Genomic DNA, 20,659 nt, shown 5'->3' with positions numbered 1-20,659 from the left:
TTCCAGAACACCTCTAACGAGCAGACTGTCAAGCCCTTTACAATGAGCAACATTTTGCATTGAAAATATTAAAACGTGAAGATCAGTTCTCTCAGTAAGTTATACCAGCTCATATGTAAAAACAAAGATTACTTTTTTTTTAAAAAACTTTCAAAGCAAGATCTGTATTATAAATACTGAGTTTAACTTGCCAATTTGATTATAAAAGTGAACAAAATGCAAACGGAACCAAAATTAGTTTATACAGTACTAAATCATGTATTTCTTCAGTAATTTAACATTTCATCCCAACAACGGTAACACATTGCTACCGGAATCATGCAGAAGAAACAATATGCAGATCTCAATTTCCTTTTCATAATCATGGAAGAAGCAATGCACTGTTATTGAACCTTTGCTTTAAGAAAATAGTTAACATGACCCAGTTAGTCCCACTTTGGATTCCTCACTTCCAACTCCTTTTAAATTTTGTCTTACCTCACTGTTCAGACAGCATCTGATGGAGCAATTTCTTCTAGTTCCAAAGTCAGCACTACATCCAAAGACTGGCTTGGTGATAGCATGCTAGAAACAGCAAGAAAGCAGTTCCCTTTCCAAAAAACAAACATGCTAGTCTGAGACAAACTCTTATTTCTCACCCTAGATATTTTATGAATACACTGTAGTGCAACACTCCAGGGCTAAGGAAAAAAAATTCTAAATTTTTCATGCAAAGTAAATTTTCCTGGACTTAAGTTACATATACCTGAACTTCCATTTTAATGTATTTGCCTTCCCCCATTTGGAATAGTCAGGTAATTAAATTATTTTCAGCTCAAGTTTAATTTGTTCCCTGTCATAAACAAGGATTGTTTAACAAATAGTGATTTCATAGTGATCACTGCTGATGGCCATGCTGCCACTTCTGATGTTCTAGAAGGTGAAACTTCAACATCCTCTATCACTGGTGTCTAAAGCTACATAAACAAAAACATGAAAACTGCTATATCAAAAAGATTTGGTGATGATGATTACTCAATGTTGCTCCTTGTTTTGTATTACTAAAATTAAAAAGGACAATAAAAACCAAATAGGAATTGGGCTGAAACAATCTTGTCTCAAATTACTGAACTTACAGGCTAGAATACAAATAGAAAAGGAGTACTTGTGGCACCTTAGAGACTAACAAATTTATTTGAGCATAAGCTTCCGTGAGCTACAGCTCACTTCATCGGATGCATTTGGTGGAAAATACAGAGGGGAGATTTATATACACACACAGAGAACATGAAACAATGGGTTTTATCATACACACTGTAAGGAGAGTGATCACTTAAGATGAGCCATCACCAGCAGCAAGGGGGGGGAGGGGAAGGAGGAAAACCTTTCATGGTGATAAGCAAGGTAGGCTATTTCCAGCAGTTAACAAGAACATCTGAGGAACAGTGGGGGGTGAGGTGGGGTGGAGAAATAACATGGGGAAATAGTTTTACTTTGTGTAATGACTCATCCATTCCTAATCTCTATTCAAACCTAAATTAATTGTATCCAGTTTGCAAATTAATTCCAATTCAGCAGTCTCTCGTTGGAGTCTGTTTTTGAAGCTTTTTTGTTGAAGGATAGCCACCCTCAGGTCTGTAATCGAGTGACCGGAGAGACTGAAGTGTTTTCCGACTGGTTTTTGAATGTTATAATTCTTGACATCTGATTTGTGTCCATTTATTCTTTTACGTAGAGACTGTCCAGTTTGACCAATGTACATGGCAGAGGGGCATTGCTGGCACATGATGGCATATATCACATTGGTAGATGCGCAGGTGAACGAGCCTCTGATTGTGTGGCTGATGCGATTAGGCCCTATGATGGTGTCCCCTGAATAGATATGTGGACAGAGTTGGCAACGGGCTTTGTTGCAAGGATAGGTTCCTGGGTTAGTGGTTCTGTTGTGTGGTGTATGGTTGCTGGTGAGTATTTGCCTCAGGTTGGGGGGCTGTCTGTAAGCAAGGACTGGCCTGTCTCCCAAGATCTGTGAGAGTGATGCATCGTCCTTCAGGATAGGTTATAGATCCTTGATGATGCGTTGGAGAGGTTTTAGTTGGGGGCTGAAGGTGATGGCTAGTGGCGTTCTGTTATTTTCTTTGTTGGGCCTGTCCTGAAGTAGGTGACTTCTGGGTACTCTTCTGGCTCTGTCAATCTGTTTCTTCACTTCAGCAGGTGTAGTTGTAAGAATGCTTGATAGAGAACTTGTAGGTATTTGTCTCTGTCTGAGGGGTTGGAGCAAATGCGGTTATAGCGTAGAGCTTGGCTGTAGACAATGGATCGTGTGGTATGATCTGGATGAAAGCAAGAGGCATATAGGTAGGAATAGCGGTCAGTAGGTTTCCGGTATAGGGTGGTGTTTATGTGACCATCGATTATTAGCACCGTAGTGTCCAGGAAGTGGATCTCTTGTGAGGACTGGTCCAGGCTGAGGTTGATGGTGGGATGGAAATTGTTGAAATCATAGTGGAATTCCTCAAGAGCTTCTTTTCCATGGGTCCAGATGATGAAGATGTCATCAGTGTAGCGCAAGTAGAGTAGGGGCATTAGGGGACAAGAGCTGAGGAAGCGTTGTTCTAAGTCAGCCATAAAAATGTTGGCATACTGTGGGGCCATGCGGGTACCCATCGCAGTGCCGCTGATTTGAAGGTATACATTGTCCCCAAATGTGAAATAGTTATGGGTGAGGACAAAGTCACAAAATTCAGCCACCAGGTTAGCCGTGACATTATCGGGGATACTGTTCCTGACGGCTTGTAGTCCATCTTTGTGTGGAATGTTGGTGTAGAGGGCTTCTACATCCATAGTGGCTAGGAGGGTGTTTTTAGGAAGATCACCAATGGACTGTAGTTTCCTCAGGAAGGCAGTGGTGTCTCGAAGATAGCTGGGAGTGCTGGTAACGTAGGGCCTGAGGAGGGAGTCTACCTAGCCAGACAATCCTGCAGTCAGGGTGCCAATGCTTGAGATGATGGGGCATCCCAGATTTCCAGGTTTATGGATCTTGGGTAGCAGACAGAATACCCTAGGTTGGGGTTCTAGGGGTGTGTCTGTGTGGATTTGTTCTTGTGCTTTTTCAGAGACTGGGAATGGACGAGTCATTACACAAAGTAAAACCATTTCCCCAGGTTATTTCTCCCCCCCCCCCACTGTTCCTCAGATGTTCTTTTTAACTGCTGGAAATAGCCTACCTTGCTTGTCACCATGAAAGGTTTTCCTCCTTTCCCCCCCTTGCTGCTGGTGATGGCTCATCTTAAGTGATCACTCTCCTTACAGTGTGTATGATAAAACCCATTGTTTCATGTTCTCTCTCTCTCTCTGTGTGTGTGTGTGTGTGTGTGTGTGTGTGTGTGTAAAAATCTCCCCTCTGTATTTTCCACCAAATGCATCCGATGAAGTGAGCTGTAGCTCACGAAAGCTTATGCTCAAATAAATTTGTTAGTCTCTAAGGTGCCACAAGTACTCCTTTTCTTTTTGCGAATACAGACTAACACGGCTGCTACTCTAAAGGCTAGAATACAATGTTCAACATCCTCTTAAGGGTTTCTGTTCATGGATTAAATGGAAAATCCAACTTCAATTATTTAAAATAAAATTAAACATCCTATTTCTCAGTCTTCACATTGGGCCCATTCTTTCCTTCTACATAGCACTCCACTTCTTCCACTATGAGAATAATAAACCAAATGAAGTTAGTAGATTTGTTTGGCAGCAGTCTTTAGACTCAGACAAATACTTTATGTGCATACACAACACAGTAGCTCAACATACATGGAAGCTTTTAAAGAACTAAATTCCACCCACAATCATCCTCACAAACTAAACATAATCACAAATTCTCACAAAAAGCAAAAGATTAAAAACAAGTTGGGAGTCTCTATATACCAAGTTAGTTAGTTTGGAGCTATGAGAAACCAAACATACTTAGGGATAGTGTTGAAAAAGTGAGAATACTCATAATTCCCAAAAACTCTATGCAAGATTTACTTTAGACTTTGCGGGGGGGGGGGGGGGGGAACAAAAAACAAAACACACACCTTTGTTGAGTTAAGATCATATACATGAAATTTCAGGCAGACTGGTTTAATTCAAGAGAGGTTGGGAGAGACCTCTAACATAGTTACCATCAACCCTCTAGAGAAACTAGCATCTATCCATTTATCCATCCTGGTATCCCAACCTGAAACATAAATATAGCTCTTCCTAATTATAAATCTTAGGAATATGAAACATTGTGTATCTGTTAGAAACAGTCACAAAGCCTGTCCAGCCAATAAGTTATTGAAGTTGGATTTTAGGCACAGTCTTCTTAGCATATGCGCAATGTACCTCAAATGGCATGTGACCAGGCAGAGTGAGAGACTATCACACCAGAAGGGATGAAATCACGCTAGGGCAGGGGTGGGCAAACTACGGTCAGGGGGCCGCATCCGGCCCTTCAGACGTTTTAATCTGACCCTTGAGCTCCTGCTGGATAGCAGGGTACAGGACTTGCCCTGCTCTGGTGCTCCAGACAGGGAGTGGGGTTGGGGGCGTGCCCCACTCTGCACGTGCCGTGGCTCTGTGCGGCTTCTGGAAGCAGCAGCCAGTCCCCCCTCCAGCTCCTACATGTAGGAGCAGCCAGGGGGCTTTGCACACTGCCTCTGCCCCAAGCGCCGCCCCCGCAGCTCCCACTGGCTGGGAACTGAGGCCAATGGCAGCTGTGGGGGGGGGGGAAGAGGAGGAAGAAGGGAGGCGCTTGCAGATGGGGCAGCACACAGAGCCACCTGTCCACGCCTCCACATAGGAGCTGGAGGGGGAACATACCACTAATTCCAGGAGCTGTTTGAGGCAAGTGCTGCCCAGAGCCTGCACCCCGACCCCCTCCCGTGCCCCAACCCTGATCCCCCTCCCACCCTCCGAACCCCTCGGTCCCAGCCCGGAGCACCCTCCTGCACCCCCAACCCCTCATATCCAGCCCCATCCCAGAACCCAAACCCTTACCCCCCTCCCACACCCCAACCCCCAATTTTGTGAGCATTCCTGGCCCACCATACAATTTCCATACCCAGATGTGGCCCTCGGACCAAAACATTTGCCCATCGCTGTGCTAGGGACAGCTAACTATAAGCAAGGTTCCTAAGCAAGGTTCTACCACAGTTTTCAGGGATATGAATAGAAAGGTTTTGTACAAGGAGGTGGGGGGAAGAGTGTTTCAGAAAAGAAAAAATGCAGGACTCCCCCACCCCGCTTTAAACACCCCCCCAGGGGGCCTGCCTTTAGTTTTTGACTCCAAGTCACTCAAAAATATTTATGTGCATATAGTATTTGCCTACAATATGTTAAAAATGCCTGTAACTCTCTGAGCTACATTAAACTACAATTTTCAACATTGTTTCCACCAGTTGAAAAATTCTAATATAGGAAAGGCCTATTCAGGATCCTTGCTGGGGCAGGGGAAACTGAGGATATGAGTGTTGCTAGCATAGGGTCAACAGCAGTGTTAACAGTTAATAAATACAACATGTTAATACATCTCATATTTCACAATTGTTCTAGCTCAAACCTCAGACAAATACATGTGTGGAGAGCTGACTGCTCTACCATATTTCAGGGTATAAAATGCAGACTTTTTACAAAATAACTTCCACTGGAAAATCTCAAATGCAGTATTTTAAGCTTTATCGTGAACCAAGATGTAGAAGTGAAACCAATTTGCTTGTAAACTGATAAAGAATCTTTTGTGGTAATGGTGAACTCTACAAAATAGCAGCTAATTATTTCTGCTCGGGGGTGTGAATATAATTTGTTTCTTCGATCACACAGATTAGATACTCAAGTGAAAAGCTGATAGACTAACAAATCATGTATAATCATTAGTTTAGTTTTAGAAAAGCACAATGTTCCATTTCACTAACCCGGAAAGTATTTGCTCTCCAATACTGTGGACCCAGTTTAAAAGACGAGCTCCAGCTCAACATACACATGATTAAAATGTGTGTACTGTAATACTCCTAAATGGGGTTCCAAATTCTGTTTAGTGTCCAATTTAGTTTAGTGTCCAGTTTAGTGTTATAATTCTAGAAATAACTTACCTTTCAGTAGTATGCTTTAAATCAATGAAGTGCTGACATCAGAATCTCAACTATATATTTATGCTTTCTTCTGCTCTCCAAACAGTTCAAATTTAGTTATGAATTTACACAAGCATGTAAGAAAAATATATCTTTTCTATTTCATTTACATAATTTTTCAGTTATCAAATCCCAATTTATTCCTTAGGTGCTCCATTTTGAAGCTCTAGACAAAAAAACAAATCAAAACAAAAAAAAAAAAACAATACAACCAGAAAGGTCATAATAAAAAGCAGTGCGGGTTGAGGAGGTTATGTCGCTATATACGCTCATAAATGGGCATCGGGGATCAGACCTGAAGAAGAGCTCCGTGTAGCTTGAAAGCTTGTCGCTTTCACGAACAGAAAGTGATCCAATAAAAGATATTACTTCACTCACCTTGGCTCTCTACATTCATTGAAATCAATGGGGGGGGGGGGAGAAGAGGACACTTACTGCCTCAGGCCTTGCATGCTTGGGGGAAACTGACCAGAATAGCTAAATTATACAGGAATATTTATTTCTAAATAGTTAAACTAAAGGAATAGTTAAATCTTTGCAGGACTGGGGGTCTTTGGGAGAGAGTGTCCAGTCTTGAGAATTTGCTCTCACATATATGGCTGCCTTAAGGGCACGATGTGAAATTTACTTTGTTTTCATTGTTTTAAAATAAAATTGGTTTCTAATTTTATAACTTAATATATCAGTAGCAAAATATACCAATGTGCTACAAGTAATAATGAAGGGAAAAAGTGATTACATCACCTACCCTAAAAAAATTAGGCGGGAAAACCTTTCCCTTCCAGCTCTAGTTTCAGTTTAGCTGAAAGTTTAACCATTGCTGGGAAGAGGGAGGGGCAGGGGGCAAAGGAGAATGGTAGAAGTATTTTAAAAAAAAATACAACTGTCTTAATACTAGATTGCGGAAGGATGTTCTCAAACTCCTACCAACCTCTTTGTATAACTCACCAACATCTATTCTGCCTCATGTAATAAAGAATGGGCGGGAGGGAAATCAGATTTTTCACAGTTTACTGAAAGTGATGTCTATTCTGGTGCACGACCAGATAGTATTCGCCTGAGCTTCATCACCCACACACCAGTCAGTCAGTCAGTCAGTCAGTCAGTCAAGAAACCCAGTAAACAAGCCAATGAGCACATTCAAGGGAAGCCAAGCTCAAGGAGCTCAGAGACCACACAAAATCATATTTTGATAATCAGCAATTATTCCTACATTCACAGAGTTTTAGGCCAGAAAGAACTATCAGATCATCTACCCTGACCTCCTGTATAACACAGTTCATATAATTTCGCCCAGTTATCCCTGCATTAAGTCCAATAACTTATGTTTGGCTAAAGCATATCTTCCGGAAAAACATTCAGTCTTGATTTGAAGATATCAAGAGATGGAGAATCCATTACTTTATGTTTATAGTTTGTTCCAATGGTTAAACACTCACTATTAAATTTTCTGCACAGATTTCCAATTTGAATTTTTCTGCTTTAACTTTTAGCCATTGGTTCTTGGTGTAACCTTTCTGTGACAGAGTAAATATCACTTTAGTACCTGGTATTTTGTCCTCATTAAGGTACTTATACATTATAAATCAAGACACCTCTCAATCTTTTTGATAAGCTAAACAGAGAAATTTAAGTCTCTCACTGCAAGACATTTTTTCTCATCTTTGAATAATTTCCGTGGGTCTTTCCTGCACCATCTCCAAATTTTTCAAAACCCTTTTAAAAATGTTGATAGCAGAACCGGACTGAGCTTTCTAGTATTTGTCTCACCAACGCTATAAACACAGGTAAAGTCACCTCCCCTACTCCTACGAGTCACTGATTTCCAGTATATTCTCCCCCCCCATTCTATAGGAATGGCCTACATTCTTTCGTCCTAGACTTATGTAGTTAGAGCTTGCAAGAGTACTACCACCTTCCCCCCGCACCTTCCAATCTGACCCATCTCAAACAGCTTAGATATCTGACATTTTACCTGTAGTTCTGGGCTACAATAATTAGTGGTCAAGTGAATAGATTGAAAGGTGCATACTAACTTCAGTCTGTCACATTATTAGAGCAGACACTTAACAGCTAAGGTTGCAAATAAGTTTTCATTATAAGCCTGAAACTGATTTACCTTCTAGAATCCATTAAAAAGGCTTTTTTGCCTCAAAACTGTTGTATTAAATCTGAAACATAAGTAGAATTTCTCAATTTATTCTGAACAGAATCCAACAAGGGATATTGATTCCTTTTGTCTTCAATAACTGAGGTTCAAGAAAGAGACCACAGACAACAAAGAACATGGAGTGGATAAAATGTGTGCGTGTGACGGAAATACTCTAAGACGAGTCTGATTTTTTCCTGACATAAAAAGCAGCCAGATCATGTGTTATGGATAGCTCTTGGTTATCAATATATAGCGGTAGAAACATGCATACAGAGGTGGGTGACCTATGAGACAGAAGAATGGCCATAGTATGTCACCAGAATATCACTGGAACTAATCCTACAGTATATGAAGAGTATGCACTTCTCTGATAAGGCTAGAGGCTATTCCTAGAGAACTTTCATACTGTACTACCTACATCTATCCTCAGCAACAAACTGATCATTCTGATTACACACCAAACGGCAACACTATTACACATTCCCAAAGAAGACAGTCATTTCAGCCCCACTATGACCCATAAACATATCCTTTAAAAAAAAAACTGTATAAATAATTTCACAACAAAAACTAAAATCAGTAATAATTGGGAAAGATTTACCCACACATCAACTGGTAGCAGGGTGTAACATACCTGAATAACAACAAAATAACAAATGAAAAAAGGAAAGCAGGGCTATGTGATCTGCACAGAGTAGGCCACAAGATGGAGAGTAAGAATGGATGGAACAAGACATACATCGTTGCTAAAGAGCAAGTTGCAAAAAATCCCAAATATAAGAGTAACAGTTCAAAGAAGAGAGGACTGCCATAATACACAGCTAGACAGATAATGCTCCAAGTCTGGAATCCACACGTAGACTGTTGGCACACAATCAGGAGAGAGAACTATAGGAAGCATTCTACACATCTGAAGGGATTAACATATCACTGAGTAATAAATAACCCACTATGATAAATAATTCCCCTGATTCCATCACACCAGAGAGCTGGCCAGCATTGTCACAGCCTGCAATGACAGAAATACACACTCCAGAGATACATCACCAAAATCATGAAATAAGGGATGACCTCAGATTATAATACCTTAACTTTTCAGAACTGGAAGTCTTTTGTCTAGTGTTACCATCTCAAAAATGTTTTTTTGTTCCACATCCAACCCCCTCCATGTATGTTTTATCTTGATTTCCTACATACTTTGTCCTGGGCTTCGGAGACTGCAGTGTCCCAGAAGGAGCTATCTTGATGGCATGGAAATGAGGTTGTGACATATCTTAGTCCTGATGGATCTGCAGGTCAGGATCAGGACCTTACACAGTTAATAGAAGTGGAATGGAGGCACAGGACCACCAGACTAATGTGTTTGTGGTTGAGATGGCAGGATGGGACACATTTTGCATAGGTTCTTCATTGCTTCCTCAATCAGCTTTGTGTACCCAGTTTCAATCTGATGGACATACAGATCAAGTTCGTAGATGCTCATCCTCGTGAAGGGGTAAAGTTTGTGAGCAGGCAGGAAGCGAAAGAGGTTCTTTCTCCTAATCTCATCATCAATGTTATTTGGTCACCCAAACTAAGAGGAAAGCAAAGAAGAATGTCAAGGCTTTGGCTCGCTTTGAGAAATGGGGAAGATGCCTTTGATAGAAAAAGGAATACAAGGATTTGCCTAATTCAAAGTTCCCCCCCTTCAAATCAGATCACGTAAGATATGTCCGTCAATGGCAGGGATTGTGTCCCTAGTCTCCGTTTACCAGAAGCTGGGAATGGGAGATGGGTGATGGATCACTTGCGGATTACCTGTTCTGTTCATTCCCTCTAAAGCACCTGGCATTGGCCACTGTTGGAAGACAGGCTACTGGGCTAGATGGATCCAGTAGGGCCGTTCTTATGTAACCACATTGTGTAGACCTGGGATGAGTTTGAGTCAGCTGTTCTTCAGCGAGGGAGAAGTCTTACAAAAGATATCACAGGATGTTCCTCCACTTAACCCACAACAAGATCACAGTGAAAGAAAAGAGAAGCCATCTCAATAAATGCCCCCCTAGAAATTTGCCAGTTTAACTGTTTGAAGTGATTTATTTGGAAAATATCCTATAGAACATGCAGCAGTAGAAAATGCAAGTGTATCATTCCTGATCAGATGCAGTGTACAAATGCAGAAGAAAATTAGGAACAGAAGGACTTACACAGTACTTTAATAATGTAGCTGTTCCTTTTTGTCCACCACTGTCTTATCTGTTATTCAAGCTCTTGATGGTGCTTTATGGAGTACTGAACTGTACTCAGAGCAAATTCAATACAAATGCTTTAAAAACAAGATGAGCCTTTTCATACCCTAGAGCTTTGAGAGAAATCTTACCCTAGTTCTACAGAAATGAATAAATATTTTACCACCATTGTTATGTACGTGTCAAAATATCAAATCTAATTTCAATCAAACCTGCCATATTAATCCTGAGATAATTGGTGATGTGCACTTCAAATGTCAGCACCAAGCAGCTAATGCTTGTATTATCCCCAGTCTGAACATGTATATTATTATTATTTTTTATTTGTAATAAGGTAAACTGTAGAGCACAAATCTGAACTAATACTTGCAAGTATTCCACTCTGACAAAGAAAACAAATGCTATCTTATACTGAATGCTAAGCAAGCAATTTATTTGGACAAGAAATTCTGTGATATCACCAGAATTCTGAAATAGTGGTTATTGACACACTGTATGCAATAACAACACAACACATTGTGAGTAAGGATGAAATATTAAGTCTTTATAAAGACTTTAAACCTTAAAGTTTTAAGTAAACCTTTAAACTATAAAGGTTTTAGTATTTTAGTATGCATTGGGGTGACTATATTTGATAGTTCTATTACACAAAGTAACAATGGTCATTGACTCCTGTGTAATATTACCCTTTCATATCCCATTGACACTTCCAGTGAATAAAATGCATTATTCTACAACATTGCAAATAGGTTAGTAGGGCACTTAGATCATATATAGTTTGACTGATACTATTAAGATTCTAATGCACCTAGCCGTTTCAAATTAGTTAGTTTAAGACCTGGCACCATTTCCGAGTGACAGCAAGGGAAAGATAAGAGAGAGAACCAACACACATTCGTATTTTTCTTATACATATTACATTAATGTAAGGAAGCCCCAAAAGTGATTGGGGCTCCATTGTGCAGTACCAACGAAGTAAAAGGATAGACCTACTCTGAAGAGTTTACAGCCTAATTTAAATCAATATGCAGCAGTAAATATAACTAGTACTAAGAAGGACCGGGAAGAGGGGAGAGATTAAGGAAGCAGCAATAAGAAACATGCATTACCATAGGCCAGGTAGATTTTTTAAAAATAAGATATGAATAACAAATATAAGGAGGGTAGGTTGATGGCTGGCACTGACATTACTGATTGACAATTTATAAGGAGGGCATGAAAGTTTTGTTTTACCCTCTTCTTTTTACTTCAGAAATATTAGAAGCAGCATTCTACAGTTTTACAAGACAAAAGCAGTAATTCTTCAGCTCAACTCCACACGGATTAGACCTCAACTGGAGTACTGTGTCCAGTTCTGGGCACCACATTTCATGGAAGATGTGGACAAATTGGAGAAAGTCCAGAGAAAAGCAACAAAAATTATTAAAGGTCTAGAAAACATGACTTAGGAGGGAAGATCGAAAAAAACTGGGCTTGCTTAGTCTGGAGAAGAGACAACATAACAGTTTTCAAGTACATAAAAAGTTGTTACAAGTAGGAGGGAGAAAAACTGTTCTCCTTAACCTCTGGGGATAGGACAAGAAGCAATAGGTTTAAATTGCAGCAAGGGCGGTTTAGGTTGAACATTAGGAAAAACTTCCTGTCAGGGTGTTTAAGCACTGGAATAAATTACCTAGGGAGGCTGTGGAATCTCCATCATTGGAGATTTTTAAGAGCAGGTTACACAAACACCTGTCAGGGATGGTCTAGATAACACTTAGTCCTGCCATGAGTGCAGGGGACTGGACTAGATGACCTCTCGAGGTGCCTTCCAATTCTATGAATACCTACTGGATGTCTCAAAAGGTGCATACTGTTAAAGATTCAATATCTTGATCCCTAGATTAAAGTGTGATCGTTAGGACTTTCTTCCTCCAAAATGTTAGCCAGCCATTCAAGTTAAACAGTTAAGAACAGCCCCCTCTACCCTACCTCCAAGTTTTAGACACTTTAACTCTTCCCCCCACCCCACCCTCAATTGTTCAAATTTAATTTTCTTGACTCTTTTGCTGTTACTTTAGTAACTCTCAGTCTTCTCCACTGGAAGTTCAAGTCCTGTCTAATATCAGCCTAAGCAGATCTCCCCATGCATGCACTTTGAAGACAGGAGAAGTGAAGAACAAAAACAAAAACACTCAGGGCCATTTTTCTCTCCTTGCATATCACCTTTTGCTAATTGCCACATTAGCTTCCTTAAAGGGCAAAATAAAGATCCAAATAAAGATCGAACTGCTATAATAGCAGACATCCTAGAAACTCGCAGATAAGAAAGACAAGACATGACTCTTTAACGAAACAGAATGTAAAATATCAGCTTCTCAAGATTGCTCATGCCGAGGGGAATCTTACAGTCTTATTTTTCCAAAGTCGTCATAAAAGAAAATCTGCAATGTGAAGAAGGCAGTTAAACAATCCCACAGATGGTCTGGAAATAAAAATCCAGCAACTGATCAAATACAAAAGCACCCTGTCACAGCACACAATGATATTTAGCAATTCAAAGTTAAATTTGTTAAAATGGTAAAGGAAATTTAAAAATATGTGGACAGACTTAACTGTGTCAAATCACTATCAGACACTACTGTTAATTTAGCTATGAAAATTGCACAGTGATTTTTTATTAAGACAATAAAATTGATACACAGTAGAGCTTATGTTCAAGTTTAGCTTTGTTATACATTACTATTTTAGATCAATTCACTACTTTTAGGTCAAATTTGCATAGTAACTAATTATATAAATCCATTTAGGATTCTCAGTTTACTCCCTTCATATTACAAGATGCCCATGACCAGAAAGCTCCATTATACAAAGAAAACAGAGTATTGTTCAGTGATGTGAGAAAAGTTAAACACATGCACAAAAGTGGACATTGTGCAGTTGTTTTGACAACCCTGCAATGCTACTTAGTGGATTTCCTGTGAAGGAGACATTTAAAACTCACAGACCAGTCTATAGACATTTGCTCATTCAATATGGCTTCATGTGAAAAAGGGATAAAACAAGATTCGGAATAAGACATTTGTTGATTATATAGTGCCCTCTGCTGTTTTCAAGGGCAACTACAAGGAAGAGACATATTTCAAGTATTTTGTATTATTCCAAACATTCCATACTATTACTATATTACAACTGTCAAAAAGGCTTAATGTATGAAAACACTCTGAAGAGACTAAAAATTATATGGAGTTGTACATTTTTTGCCTAAGTAACTTCCACAGCAATCTTCCACAGCGGAGGGGGAATCTTTAATCAATAACTCATCCTGGGTTTTGAAAATCAAATTGAGTTATTTCCTGTTGATGCATTAAATATTCTGCAGTTGAAACCCAGGGCCTGTTCCAAAGCCCACTAAAGCAATTAGAAAAAAAAACCAGCCAGGCTCGTGAGAAGCAATGGAAATGTATTTAGGGAAAATGGGTCCAGACAACAGCACACATGAATGTGTTCAAGACAGTAGAGAAAAGGAGTAACTTCCCCTTATTATTTGCTTCCCACCCCCCTTCTACTAGGAAGCATTTTTTCCACAGTGTAGGGGATATATTCCATTGAGGCCAGCCAAACTTCTATTTGTTTTTGAACATTTAGTTTATAATTTTTTAAAAGTGGGTGCCTAAGCTAGGCAATGAGAGTTTTTCGGTGCTCAGCACTGCAGAAAGATCAAGCCACTTATTTCGGCACTTAAAAAAGGATTTATGAGTCTAACCATACATCCAGATTTTTTAAGACTTTAGCTTTAAAATTCAAAAGCCATGATCCAATAATACAAGTCATATCAGGGTGTACATTAATAGACTAGACTTCGAATGGCTTCGATGCACAAGGTCAAAAGCAGAATGCTTCTCCTTCATCCCAAAGCATCTCTGCAGACAAGGAGAGCTGTGAAGAGTCACTATTCATTCCTGTCCTGGCTTGTTCCTCCGATAAGTCCACCCTGGTTGTGTCCCTGCATACGGTGTCCTGCCATCACACTGGTTGCATCTGCACTATTTTCTTTGGCTTCCTATTATGTTTGTCTTCTCCTCACCATCCTAATCTTTTTGATTGTCGTCAATCCCATATCCTGATTTCACATCGTATTCTGCTCCTAACAATGTATCTTAAAAATCAGAACATTTTACATCAGCCATCTTAAAAAAACAAAACAAAAAAACCCACACCTCATCTTTACTGCTTCCAGCCTTATAATGTCTGTTTCATTTAAAGCAGCTGCTTCCAAACTATCGTATAATACTGTCAGCATGCTTTGGAACCAAAATGAACGTTTATAGAAGCCGCTATTTTGTCAATGTCTATGCAGCACTTGAAGTTGTGGCCCAACTCCTTAGAACCTTTATGGAGCCATTGGCACTAAACAAGCTTTCTAGGTACACAAGATTTTACTTTTTTATGACTTCACCGTTGCTGTATTTCAACACTGTCTACTGCCCCTTTTCCAAGATGCAACCACTTAAATCTTCTTGGCATTTATTGCAAGTACAAGTCAAGTACACACATTTTCCAGAGTAGTGAAAAGTATCATTCATTCAAACAAGCATGCCTACCAGTTGTACAATGCATAAACTAAGGAGCTCAACTCTAAGTCATCTAATGTCACACCCTCCAATATTTTTCCATTTTCATCCAGTTTAAAAACCGGAATGAAAATCAATGATGATTTCCTGTCCCAATGTCTTGCACTGAACTTTGACTTGAACCAGTTGCTTCATTTTCCGCCAAATTCTTATAGCAATTCAGGAGTTTTCATATACAGCTTTTATAACTACAATTATCTTATCTGGAATGCCATATGATTTTGATACTTTCGATAATGCTTCCCTCCAAACTGAATCAAATGCCTTCATAGATACTAAGGTCAGAAGGGACCATTCTGATCATCTAGTCGGACCTCCTGCACAGCGCAGGCCACAGAATCTCACCCACCCACTCCTATGAAAAACCTCACCTATGTCTGAGCTATTGAAGTCCTTAAATCATGGTTCAAAGACTTCAAGGAGCAGAGAAGCCTCCCTCAAGTCACCCATGTCCCATGATACAGAGGAAGGCGAAAAACCTCCAGGGCCTCTCCAATCTGCCCTGGAGGAAAATTCCTTCCCGACCCCAAATATGGCGATCAGCTAAACCCTGAACATATGGGCAAGATTCACCAGCCAGATACTACAGAAAATTCTTTCCTGGGTAACTCAGATCCCATCCATCCAATATCCCATCTCAGGGGATTAGTCCTATTTACCCTGAATATTTAAAGATCAATTACTTACCAAAATCACATTATCCCATCATACCATCTCCTCCATAAACTTATCAAGTTTAATCTTAAAGCCAGATAGATCTTTTGCCCCCACTGCTTCCCTTGGAAGGCTATTCCAAAACTTCACTCCTCTGATGGTTAGAAACCTTCATCTAATTTCAAGTCTAAACTTCCTGGTGGCCAGTTTATACCCATTTGTTCTTGTGTCCACACTGGTGCTGAGCTGAAATAATTCCTCTCCCTCTCCTGTATTTATCCCTCTGATATATTTATAGAGAGCAACCATATCTCCCCTCAACCTTCTTTTAGTTAGGCTAAACAAGCCAAGCTCCTTAAGTCTCCTTTCATAAGACAAGCTTCCATTCCTCGGATCATCCTAGTAGCCCTTCTCTGTACCTGCTCCAGTTTGAATTCATCCTTTTTAAACATGGGAGACCAGAACTGCACACAGTAGTCTAGGTGAGGTCTCACCAGTGCCTTGTATAATGGTACTAAAACCTCCTTATCCATACTGGAAATGCCTCTCCTGATGCATCCCAAAACCGCATTAGCTTTTTGCACAGCCATATCACATTGGCAGCTCATAGTCATCCTATGATCAACCAATACTCCAAGGTCCTTCTCCTCTTCCGTTACTTCTAATTGATGCGTCCCCAGCTTATAACTAAAATTCTTGTTATTAATCCCTAAATGCATAACCTTACACTTCTCACTATTAAATTTCATCCTATTACTATTACTCCAGTTTACAAGGTCATCCAGATCCTCCTGTATAATATCCCGATCCTTCTCTGAATTGGCAATACCTCCCAGCTTTGTATCATCTGCAAACTTTATTAGCACACTCCCACTTTTTGTGCCAAGGTCAGTAATAAAAAGATTAAATAAGATTGGTCCCAAAACCGATTCCTGAGGAACTCCACTGGTAACCTCCCTCCAACCTGACAGTTCGCCTTTCAGTAGGAAAGACAGTTGCAGTCTCCTCTTTAACCAATTCCTTATCCACCTTTTGATGTTCATATTGATCCCCATCTTCTCCAATTTAACTAATAATTCCCCATGTGGCACGGTATCAAATGCCTTACTGAAATCTAGGTAAATTAGATCCACTGCATTTCCTTTATCTAAAAAATCTGTTACTTTTTCAAAAAAGGAGATTAGGTTGGTTTGGCATGATCTACCTTTTGTAAAACCATGTTGTATTTTGTCCCATTTACCATTGACTTCAATGTCCTTAACTAATTTCTCCTTCAAATTTTTTTCCAGGACCTTGCATACTACAGATGTCAAACTAACTGGCCTGTAGTTACTCGGATCACTTTTTTTCCCTTTCTTAAAAATAGGAACTATATTAGCAATTCTCCAATCATTCGGTACTACTCCTGAGTTTACAGATTCATTAAAAATTCTTGCTAATGGGCTTGCAATTTCAGGTGCCAATTCCTTTAATATTCTTGGATGAAGATTATCTGGGCCCCCCAATTTAGTCCCATTAAGCTGTTTCAGTTTTGCTTCTACCTCAGATATGGTAATATCTACCTCCATATCCTCATTCCCATTTGTCATGCTACCATTATCCCTAAGATCCTCTTTAGCCTTATTAAAGACGGAGGCAAAGTATTTGTTTAGATATTGGGCCATGCCTAGATTATCTTTAACCTCCACTCCATCCTCAGTGTTTAGCGGCCCCACTTCTTCTTTCTTAGTTTTCTTCTTATTTATATGGCTATAGAACCTTTTACTATTGGTTTTAATTCCCTTCGCAAGGTCCAACTCTACTCGACTTTTAGCCTGTCTCACTTTATCCCTACATGTTCTGACCTCAATAAAGTAGCTTTCCTTGCTGATCCCTCCCATCTTCCACTCCCTGTATGCTTTCTGCTTCTTCTTAATCACCTCTCTAAGATGCTTGCTCATCCAGCTTGGTCTACAACTCCTTCCTATGAATTTTTTCCCCTTTCTTGGGATACAGGCTTCCGATAGCTTCTGCAGCTTTGATTTAAAGTAATCCCAGGCCTCCTCTACCTTTAGATCCATAACTTCTTCAGTCCAATCCACTTTCCTAACTAATTTCCTTAATTTTTGAAAGTCAGCCCTTTTGAAATCAAAAACCCTGTTGCAGATTTATTTTTGTTAATCCTTCCATTTAGTTTGAACTGAATTATCTCATGATCACTTGAGCCAAGATTGTCCCCTACAACCATTTCTTCTATGAGGTCCTCGCTACTCACCAAAATTAAATCTAAAATGGCATCCCCTCTAGTCGGTTCAGCAACTACTTGATGAAGGAATCCATCAGCTATCGCATCTAGGAAAATCTGAGCCCTATTATTACTAGCACTGGTCCTCCAGTCTATATCTGGGAAGTTAAAGTCTCCCATGATGACGCGGTTTCCATTAGTATTTACTTGATTAAAAACATTAAAAAGGGCTCTATCCATATCCAAATTAGATCCCGGAGGTCTATAGCACACCCCAAGCACCATCATAGGGGAGGCTTTACTAGTTATCTTCCCCAATGTAATTTTTGCCCAGACGGACTCTGTCTTATCCATTGCATCGCTTCTTATTTCTTTACATTCTACCTCATCATTGATATACAATGCTACTCCACCACCTTTACCTTTGTTTCTGTCTTTCCTAAACAGCACATACCCTTCAATACCTGTAGTCCAGTCATGACTACTATTCCACCATGTTTCTGTTATCCCTATAATATCTGGTTTCACTTCCTGCACCAGTAGCTCTAGTTCCTCCATTTTGTTACCTAGGCTCCTCGCATTGGTGTACAAACATCTTAATTTTTGCTGTTTGGCCTCGCTCACATTTTGTACCCTATTAGGCTCAGTCATTCTACAGCCAGTATAACCTATTAGACAAGTATCCACACCGCCCTCGCTCCTTATATACATTCTCCTACCCACAGCTGTGTCCTTTCTTACTTCGTCTTCTTCCCTCTCAGTGCTAAAATCTGGCGTGGAGATTACCTGGACATCTCCCAACCATCTCCCCCTAATTCTTAGTTTAAAGCTCTCTTTATCAGTTGTGCCAGCCTTGATCCTAGAAGTCTATTTCCTTCCCTACTCAGATGAAGTCCATCCCGAGAGAACTGTCCTCTATCTGTGAACGCCAAAGCCCTCCTTATAGCACCACTGCCTAAGCCATCTGTTGACAGTCATAAATCTTGTCACACCTTTGTTGCCCTTCTCTAGGAACAGGAAGGATCTCGCTAAAGATCACCTGAGCCTCAATTTCCTTAAGCGTCTTCCCCAGCCTAGCATAGTCTCCCTTAATACTTTCCAGCAAGAATCTAGCCATATCATTTGTTCCCACATGAAGGATAACTAGGAGATTATTTCCCGCTCCCTTTAGGATCCTTTTCAACCTCAGGTCTACATCCCATATCTTAGCACCCGGAAGACAGCACACCCTTCTAGTCTCTGGATCAGCTCTAGTTACAGGCCTGTCTATTCTTCTCAATAAAGAGTCCCCTATCACATAGGCCTGCCTTTTCCTGGTGACGGTGCTATTCTCCAGTCTCTCCCCTGTTCCCTTTGGCTGCAAGTTCTTTCCATTCCTATTTTCCCTTATAATCCTCTTCAACCCATCCTGTATCCTCCTGGGGCTCATATTTGGTGTAGTCTCCCTTGACTCTTCCGCTTTTCCTATAGGACTAGCCTCTCTTCTCTTCTTCCTTACCCTTCCACCTTCAACAAGTACCTGCTGAGCCCCTTCTTCATATTCCAACTCCGAAAACCTGTTCCTAAGCTCTATTTCTCCTTCACTAGCCCGTCTTTTCCTCTGCCTGGTCCTTTTAGTCACATGCTTCCACTGGCCACTTTCCTCACCCAGTCTCCCCTCAAAATTCCCCAGCCCTGCTTCCATCTGTGAGTCTGAGCTTTTCCCTTCAGATACCTCATATCTTTGCTCCATCATCTGCTCAAACCCCTTCCTAAATTCAACGAGACTTTCCACCTTCATCTCCAAACCTCGGATCTTTTCCTCCATCAGCTCTATCAGACGGCATTTCATGCAGAAAAAACTCTTACCAGGTCCCCCCTCCAGGATCATGTACATACCACAGCTTCCACATCCAGTCATCCTCAATGTGTCTTTCACTACAGGAGTCACTCCCACAGCTGCCTCCGTATCTGTCATTGCCTTCCCACCTAAATCCTGTTAATCTGGGAAACACAAGTCACACCAAAAAGACCCCCCCCCTTCATGAAGTGGAGGAGAACAGCAAACAGCCTTAAGTCCCTTCTCTCTCCTCCCGTAACTATCAGAGCATAAATATCTGATTGATGCAACTGTTGCCTGGTCTAAAGCCGCACTGCTCCTCACCTGCTACTTCCCCAAAAACTGGCCTTCATCTATTAATAATTACTATCATCATGATTTTTGACACATCCAAAATCTCATACCATAACTTGCTCAGATACACTGGTTATTACTTTGTTGGGCAGTGGAAAGTACTAGAGAACATACTTCTAATAGGGCATCTGCATCTTATCACACAATTCTGTGTTTAGAAAAAAATATATTCAATTCCTCTCTAGATTTCATAGAAAACTAAAGGAGGACTCCATTAGAATTTGAAAGAACTATTTCCATCCCCATCCTGCAAATCTAAAAATTTTACTTTTTTCCAAACCTCTTCTCCACTTATACCATCTTCTCCTTTTACCAGTGTTGGACCTGTGTAATGTCATTTGAAAAAGTGACATTTTTGGCATATTCTATCTAGAAATAAAAGTAAATGACAGTATAAAGAACCATATTTAATTCTTCATAAGAGGCTGTAGTGATAGCAGTCATCCACTAAGTGGCATTATTTACTCAACTATAGCAATACAGCAAA

The 20,659-nt window shown here is 40.2% G+C and overlaps 1 protein-coding gene across 6 annotated transcripts in view; it reads right to left on the bottom strand.

Annotated features, from left to right (window-relative positions):
* The window catches only part of CYRIA (CYFIP related Rac1 interactor A), an 83,239-nt gene that overhangs the window by 31,305 nt on the left and 31,275 nt on the right, over window positions 1-20,659 (bottom strand). For 2 of the 6 annotated variants that reach the window (XM_038395148.2, XM_038395158.2), the window contains exon 5: window positions 478-589. The exons of the other annotated variants lie outside the window; for them this stretch is intronic. The gene's annotated coding sequence lies outside the window, so the exon portion shown is untranslated. The remainder of the gene's footprint in view (window positions 1-477; window positions 590-20,659) is intronic. 6 annotated transcript variants of the gene reach the window in all.

Source organism: Dermochelys coriacea, chromosome 3 (assembly GCF_009764565.3).
Source record: "Dermochelys coriacea isolate rDerCor1 chromosome 3, rDerCor1.pri.v4, whole genome shotgun sequence".
NCBI lineage: Eukaryota > Metazoa > Chordata > Testudines > Dermochelyidae > Dermochelys > Dermochelys coriacea.
The sequence above is the reverse complement of the archived record's forward strand: the minus strand, read 5'-3'. Positions and strand labels throughout refer to the sequence as shown.